The 7584-nt window shown below is 52.3% G+C and overlaps 1 protein-coding gene across 3 annotated transcripts in view; it reads left to right on the top strand.

Annotated features, from left to right (window-relative positions):
• Window positions 1-430: 430 nt before the first annotated feature.
• LOC104687055 (galactosylgalactosylxylosylprotein 3-beta-glucuronosyltransferase 1-like) overlaps window positions 431-7584 on the top strand; it is a 28149-nt gene continuing 20995 nt past the window's right edge. For 2 of the 3 annotated variants that reach the window (XM_039558835.1, XM_039558828.1), the window contains exon 1: window positions 523-607. The gene's annotated coding sequence lies outside the window, so the exon portion shown is untranslated. Of the gene's footprint in view, window positions 608-7584 lie in introns of all 3 variants that reach the window. The other variant, XM_039558843.1, reaches the window with a different exon arrangement.

Here is a 7584-nt window from a genome sequence, read left to right as displayed (position 1 = left end):
AATCACTCCAGCACCCAGTCAGGAGCAAAGCGAGACCTCCGGGACGGGCAAAAAAAATCCCGGCCCCTCGCCTTCGGCGGGAAGAGCAGCGGCCGGCCCGGGGCAGGAACCCTCCCCCTTCGAGGGTGCCCGGCCCCGCTGCGGGCGGCGGGGGCAGCGCTGCGGCCGTGCCCGGCCCCGCTCGCCTTTCCCCCTTTTCCCGGCTCGGATCGCCTCCTCGCCGCTCCTTCCCCCCTCGCTGCCTCCGCGCTCGACCCTTCCCCGCTTAAGGTGGCCCCGCGGGATGCGCGGCGCGCAGGAGCCGCTGCGGGCGGCCCTCGGCGCTCCCCCCACCCCCGGCACGGGGTGGCCTTAAATCGGCTCCGCGCCGCGCGTAGCCGCATCGCCGGCGCCGTCTGAAGGCGGGCGCCGCCATCCGCCGGCAGCGCCGACGGGCCGGTCCCGGTCCCGGTGTCGGTGTCGGTGCCGGTGCCGGTGCCGTTCCCAGGGCGCAGGGAGGACGCGCCTCCGCCCGGCGGCGGGCGATGCTCCCCCGGTAGCCCCCGGTGCGGTGCCGCCCCGCGACCGGCGCCCCGGCGTCTCCGCCGTGACCGGCTCATCTCGCCAGGTAAGCGGGAGACCCCGCGCTCGGGCACCGGGGCTTTGGGGGTGGGAGCAGCGCCGGGGATACAGCGGTGACCTTGCGGTCCCCCGGCGCTTGGCGCTGGAGGGGTGCCCTGCCCTACGACCGGCAGCTGTATCCCCGAACTTCATCCCTGCTCAGTTCCCGAACCGGCTCCGCGCTTCACGGGGAGCCCCTGTCCTTGCATCCCCGCACAGCTTGGTCCGGACACCTTCCAGAGGAGCGACATCCCATTCCCAGACTGGAATTTTCCAGCTGTGGGGAGATGCCCCGATTCCTGGTGTGTGTCCACCCGGGAATCTCGCCGCCGGGATCTCCGAGCAAGGGTACCCAAACGCGGGTCCCGGGCATGCCGCTGCTCCCGGAGAGGTTTTTTTGAGCCTCTTGGTGGCAAATACCGGAAAAGCCAAACTACAGAAGGGCGACGGGGTTTGTGTGCAGGCACAGGTAGCCTCGCTGGGAACCGACCCCAAGTGGGCGTCCCTGTGAGGGGCTCTGGAGAGGTGTATTGGGAGGCAAGAGCAGGACGTCTGGGGAAGGGTTCTGCCCGTTTCTACCCCTGACTGGCGCACGGGTGTCTGCCGAGGGATGCACTTGCTGGTTTTCTGGAGCAGTTTGGGGTGGATGTTGCTGGTTGAGTTGGAAAGTACTTTTTTTGCGGCCTCCCGCTCCAGCCACTCGCCCATCCAGCCTCGGGCCGGGGGAGAGGAGGGGGAGGGTCAGCAGCCAGTGCGTGACAGAGAGAAACCCCTCAAGGTGCTGCAAATGTGGAGAGAAGCAGCCAGTTCCTCAGCCAATCCTTAGGGAAACCTGCCAAGGGGCAGTTTCTGTGCAGCTGGAGAGAAGGGGTGTTGGAATCAGCAGGGCAGCACCAAGCATCAATGTAGCAGAGCAGTCATGACAATCTATAAATACCTGTCCAACAACTTGAAGTCCACACAGCTCAGCAAGTGAGTGGGGGAGAGTGAGCAATGCAGCTTCTGCAGGTGCTTTCAGCTCGTTTTCTGGACCCACAGGAAGCTTCCTTGTGCAAAGCACATATGCAGAGAGTGTAACAGGGTACAGCAGCTTCACACATGGGTCTGATCACCCACTTCTGCTTGGGCTTAAATCTCATCAGGTGCAGAAAGGGAAAAATGGGTGGGGAGGTTCATGCCTTGCAGCCCTGGACAGCCAGCAGAAGTGCAAGGCATTGACCTCACGAGCCTCAGACAGGACTAGAAACAGGGGCCATGTAGCACTTCCACAAACTGGGAGACAGGTGCACAGAGACAGCAGGATAGGAACCTCACAGGAGGGAAGCCATCATTACTCCAAAAAGAGATTCCTTGGTAGGAGATTATGGGGACCTTAGTGTCAGGCAGCAGAGAGGGTTACAGGGCAGGAGGAGGCCACTGGCAGAGCTGTGTGTCACAGCCTGTGTCACATCTGTTTGCAGCCATGCATGCTGCCAAGTCCCTTTTCTCTGTGCCCTGAAGCAGGATGTGGGGGCCTCGATCACTTTTGGTTGGTGCCTGCTCCATGGTTTCCTGGAAGCTGTCTGTTGGCAGGCTCACCTGGGATACAGACAGAGCAGGAGTGCCAGTGGCTGAGCGCACGCTGTGTCTGCCCGGTGTGAGGTCAGGAGCTCCGTGGCTGTGATTGCTGCCCTCCCTTCCTCCCTGCCCCCTCCCAGGAGTGACTTTGGTGTTGCTTTCAGGGTACTCCAGTCTGCATCGAATCAAGGCTCCGCAGAGCAGTTAATGTACAGAGGTAGATGTGCAGCTAACACGTCGTATCGGGTGTTTCAGGAATCTGATGAGATCAAGTTAAAGCTCTTCTTTGACACTTTCAGTGTCAAAGTAAAAATAATAGTAGTAAAAATTTGTAGTAATTGTAGTAATAATAATAATAATAGAGAAATCATCTAGGCAACCTTGCAATCACAAAGCAATTCAACCAGCTGACACAGAGCACAGCTGAGATGCAGCCACCTTTACAACAAAGGGCCTCAGCCTGGCTTGCAAGACACTTTAACAGCCACGGGATAGAAAGCAAAGCAGTTGCGCTGAGGACACTTGCTCCCACGACAAGGGTTTTAATGAGGAAAGCTCCCGTACCTTTGGGCTTTGTTAGAGTGTCATTTGGGAAGACTGTTGCCTAGGGAGCTGTACAGAGCTATACAGCAGCTAAATGTACGCAAGAGAGAAAACACTTCCACAATGTACAGCCCTTAAATTCATATTCTTTCCATGGCTTGGGAACGTTTTTGTGCCTAGTGGCTGTGTTCTCTAATGACATCTTCCCTGCAGAGTGTCTGAGGCTGTACTGGACAGCTCAAGGCTGTGTCTCCTGTGTACTCAGCATCCTTTCTTCTTGCCTATGAAGCACTGGTAAAGGTGCTTTTTGGCAGGGAACTTTCCTCTGCTTCAGCAGCAGGCCAGGAGATGTCCTTAGTGTCCGAGGCCAAAGTCGTACCTAGCAGGCAGGAGCCTGGATTGGATTCATGCCAGCTCTACCCCTGGATGGCTTTCCTCCCCTCTTCACCACAGTAATCACCTTCCAGTGGCAGTGCTCTACACATCCCTGTGTTTCTCAGTGCCTTCATAACTCCAGCCTCGGCTGCCTCTCTCTCCCAGCGTGTTGGTGCTGCAGGCACAGTTACCTCCTGCTTACCTCTAATGCCTCAGGAGACAATATTCCTGTCCCAACCATAAGAAGCCACCCCACAACTCCATCCACCTCCTGGAACTACTTCCAAGGCCTCTTCTCCTTGAGCATTTTCGGTGGTCTTTCCTGTTCACAATATTTGGAAGCAATAAAGACATGTGCTGGAAGCCTTCGTATGTATGCCTACGAGGGATGAGGTATTTGATAGGCTTCAAAGATGCCCTTTACTGAGCATGCAAAATTGCTCTGGGAAAGCGCTGCAATTATTCTGCAGGATGTACACAGGAAAGATGGTATCTATCCCCTTCCTCCTTGTGTCTAATTCTTCCTAATAAAAGAAGAAGACTAAAAAGGAGGTAATAAGCCAGACTGGAATCCAGGTCCCACACACCTCCAGGGCCCTGGAGAAGTCTAAAATCACTCCGTCCTTTTTGCTCCCGGCCTTTCTGCCTAATAATAAGCATTATGCTTTTCTGCACCGCTTCTCATCCTGAGATCTCCAAGTACTCCACATATGTGATTAAGAGCACTCCCTGCCCACGTACAGAGCTGTTTGTCAGGATGACTACCCCCTCTTTACAGGGGAGACACTGCAGCTCATCGCGTCAGAGCTGAGACAGCCCCAGATCATCTGTCTCACAGGCGAGAGGCCCCTGCGTCTCTGGGAAGCACTTGCTGGGAAGCAGCTCAGCCTAACAGGACTGTGATTTAAAACCTACCAGTACCACAAAAGACTAACAAATACAGGACATGGACAAGACCTGTGGCTGTCAGCACTCTCGTCTCGGGGGCAGGCATGGCTGCCTAAGGCCAGTTCTTCAAAAGGGACACTGGTCAGACCCCGCTGATTCCTCCAGGTCAGGGTGTGTCTCCAAACCGCACCTCAACCTATGGTCAGCACACTTAGAAATCTTTCATGCTGTTTTAGCTGTGCAGGCTCATAATTAAGAGCTTGAAGTCTCTTTTAGCTTGCTCTCATGTGACATTAGTGCTCCCGAAGGCCTTTCCTTAAAAGCTCAAATTTATCTACTTTGCCAATGTTCCCAAGTGTTCAATCAACTGTCTTGTTGGCTTCCTCCACCACGCAGTGTGGGGGGCTGTCTGACATCTCTCTGCCTGAGATGAAAACATTGCACTCTGCAAATTCCTGAGATTTAAAAAATGGGAACTAAGTTTCCTCATGAGACACAGCTTCCCAGGTCTGAGACACAGAACTGGGATCCACAGCTGCAGCACAGGGATCTTCAGATTTTGTTTGCTGTTCATCCCTACTCCAATGAGGTAATCCCTCTAATGTCCAGTGCACATAGAGAGATTCCTTAAGATGGGGTTAGTTAGCTCAGGAAGACACATGAGGAGGGATGCTGGGGTGCAGAACAAAGCAATCAGCAACACAGAAGAGGGAGAATGAATGCTTCTCTACAGGGCTTTTCTCAGTAGAGGAACTGGACTGCATTCAGGAAAACATGAAAGGTAGCAATTTGATGATAGAAATAAGTATTTTCCCATGCTGTGCATTGTGACATAAGGAACTCTGTGCTACAAGATGCTGCTGGTGCTGAGTGTAGGATTCAGGAAGAGGAGAGATTCTGATGGATAGTAGGTTGTTCATCACTGGACAGGGCAGTCCACTTGAAATAGATCTAAATCTTCAGGGTTGAACCTCTCACATCCTCTAGCATAGGATTTCTTACACCTTCCAAAACCCACAACACTGATCAATGTAAGAGACAAAGGACAAAAAGATACAGACCTGTTCAAGTGAAGATCACTGGGGCATATTTTAATTTCCCAGCAGAAGCAAAAATACGTGTTTTCCAGCCTGTGTGCTGACACTTAGCTCTCTCAGGGTTTTGTCAGCTGGAGTGGGTTCAGGTTAACTTCTGCAGAGATTTGAGCTGGTCCAGTGGTGCTTACGCTGCCACTTCCCCTGCCTGCGTTGTGGATTTTAGCAGACTGCCAGCATCCTGCTGCATTACAAAAGGAGATGGTTTTCTTTGGATGTTACCCCTCGTCAGTAAGAGTGAGGGCATTTATTCCCAGTACAGCCAACCTGTAGCCAAGCAAAGTGCTGGGATTACTTGAACAGGGTTAGCAGTCGGGCAATCTCAGCTCTGGATGAAAGATTTTAGAGCCGCAGTGTTATCTCATTCTGTAAGTTCACGGTGGGTCTGTGTGGGGGAGTACAGGGCACATGGGAACTGTGATTTGCTAAGCAAAGTAGGATTGCTCCTCAGCAATCCTTGTGTGGGAGAACTTGGAGGAAAAGCCAAGGGCCAGGCAGGCAGCAGTAACTTGCAGACCCTGCCTTCCCTGGAGCGTTGCAGGGCAGCCTGGCTTCTAAAGACACTGTCTTTAAGGGCAGGGTTTTAGCAAGGTCCTCTGCTCCCAACAAAAATCTCCCAGTGCCTCTTGATAGAAACAGCACAGTTGATCCTTGCCTGGCAGGAGCAGAGGTTGCTGGCTCCTCTTCCCCTTCATGCCTCAGTTGTTAAAGTAGGATCGTTGACATTCATCTTGCCCTGACCCTCCCTCATTCTGAAAGCTAAAAACAGCTGTAAAGGGGTATTTCTCCTGTGACTGGCAGATTTAATTTATTATTATGGTTATGTGCATAGCTATGGGTCAGGCAACAGTGCTGGGCTTCATGAAAGCCCTGACTGTGACCACAGCAATAGGACTGACGTTCATTGGGGTAATACTGCACGAAGTGCCACTTCAGAGACCAGTGCTGGGAGAGCCTGGGTAGCAGCAAGGGATCTTGTCCTCTGCTGTGCTGGGGTGCCTTCCTCACTGGTCCAGCCTATTGCGTTCACTGTGTCTCCCCTCCACTTTCTCCAGCACAAACTGCCAGGGTGATCTTAACTTTCTCCCTGCTGATACCTCATCCCCTGGATCCTTCACTCCCGAGGCCCTTCCCCCAGCCCAGATCCACACAAAGGTGAAAAGGAAGGAGGAGACGATGGCTTTCCTGTATCTGCCAGCTTCTCTCTCCACCTCTGACGTGAATGAGGCCCTTCATGGTTTTCTCTTGAGCAAACACAGATGCTTTTGTTTTATGGGCTTGTGGGACGGGATGGAATTAATAAATCAGAGCGCCAGTGCTGTGCCGCCACATTCCTGCAATTTTAAGGCAAGATCACACACCAAAAAAAGGCAGAAACAAAATAGGCAATCTCTTCAGAGAGAGCTCAGATGATTTGACTGTGCCTCCTGCTCACTGTCCCACTTGGTCTCCTGCTCCCTCACCCTTGTTCATTCCTCCTCCTCCTCCTTTCTCCCACTTTCACATTCCTATTAACCTCATTTCTTCTTTTCCCTCTCCTTTCCTCAGGAATCACTTTCAGTCACACCTTAGCTTCTCACCTACACCCGTTTTTCTTCCCTTGTCTTCCTTCCATTTATGCTTCCCTTACCCTTACCCCATGCTAAGATGTGACCAAGGCTTGTGCATCCAGGTATGAAGTTCAATGTCCTGCATGTAAGCCAAAGAATCAGGAGTGCCTCAGCTTTTTCACCATGGACCAAAATGTCTGCTCTTTCACCTGCTTCTTCCACCCCACTTCAGTTTTTCCTCCTAAGAATGTTGCTGCCTGAGAGATTCAGTGAATGACTCTGGGAATAAAACACAAAGTATTACTGTTCTCCTCTCAGACGTGGTATTTAACAGTGTTCCTGCGAGCAAAATTAGATCCTGCCCCAGAACTGGCAGACCCTTTCCTTCCTTGAAGGATAACCAGAAATGCTTTGCCTAAAATTAATTCTTTTGAGCCAAATGACAAGTTTTAACATCTGTGCTTGGCTACCACCAGGTGGTAAGGAGTTAGGAGAAGATCTTTTTTCTCCCCTGTAATTAGCTAACTGTATGTGGGGCTTCAGGAGGGCAAAGTGAACCGTGTGGTTAGTACAAACTACCAGCAAGGGGCTGAGACAGTTTTATTCACCTCACTGGTTGTTTTTTCTCTAATGAGCCTAGGCAGTCGAAAGTCATTTCCCCAGACTGCTTATACATTGTTGTGCTTATCTTACCTGTGGGGGAACTGAGGCACTGAAGCAGGTGAAATGATTTGCCCAGATCCACATACTGACGCATAGTTGAAGCCAGAAAAAGAACCAAGAAATCTTGTTTCACAGTTGACTGCTTTATCCTCTGGCCTCAGAGGAGGCCAGCAAAGACCTTTATCTTGTTTAGATGAGTGGATAGTCATTCCAAGAAGGCGCTGGGGCAAGGGTATCTTTCTGTACTAATACGTGTCTTAATGAGTCCTGTTGCTAAGCGGCTTCAATGATAGATCATGCATCTTCTTCAGTAA

Source organism: Corvus cornix, chromosome 1 (genome assembly GCF_000738735.6).
Source record: "Corvus cornix cornix isolate S_Up_H32 chromosome 1, ASM73873v5, whole genome shotgun sequence".
Lineage (NCBI taxonomy): Eukaryota > Metazoa > Chordata > Aves > Passeriformes > Corvidae > Corvus > Corvus cornix.
This window is presented reverse-complemented; position numbering and strand designations above follow the sequence as displayed.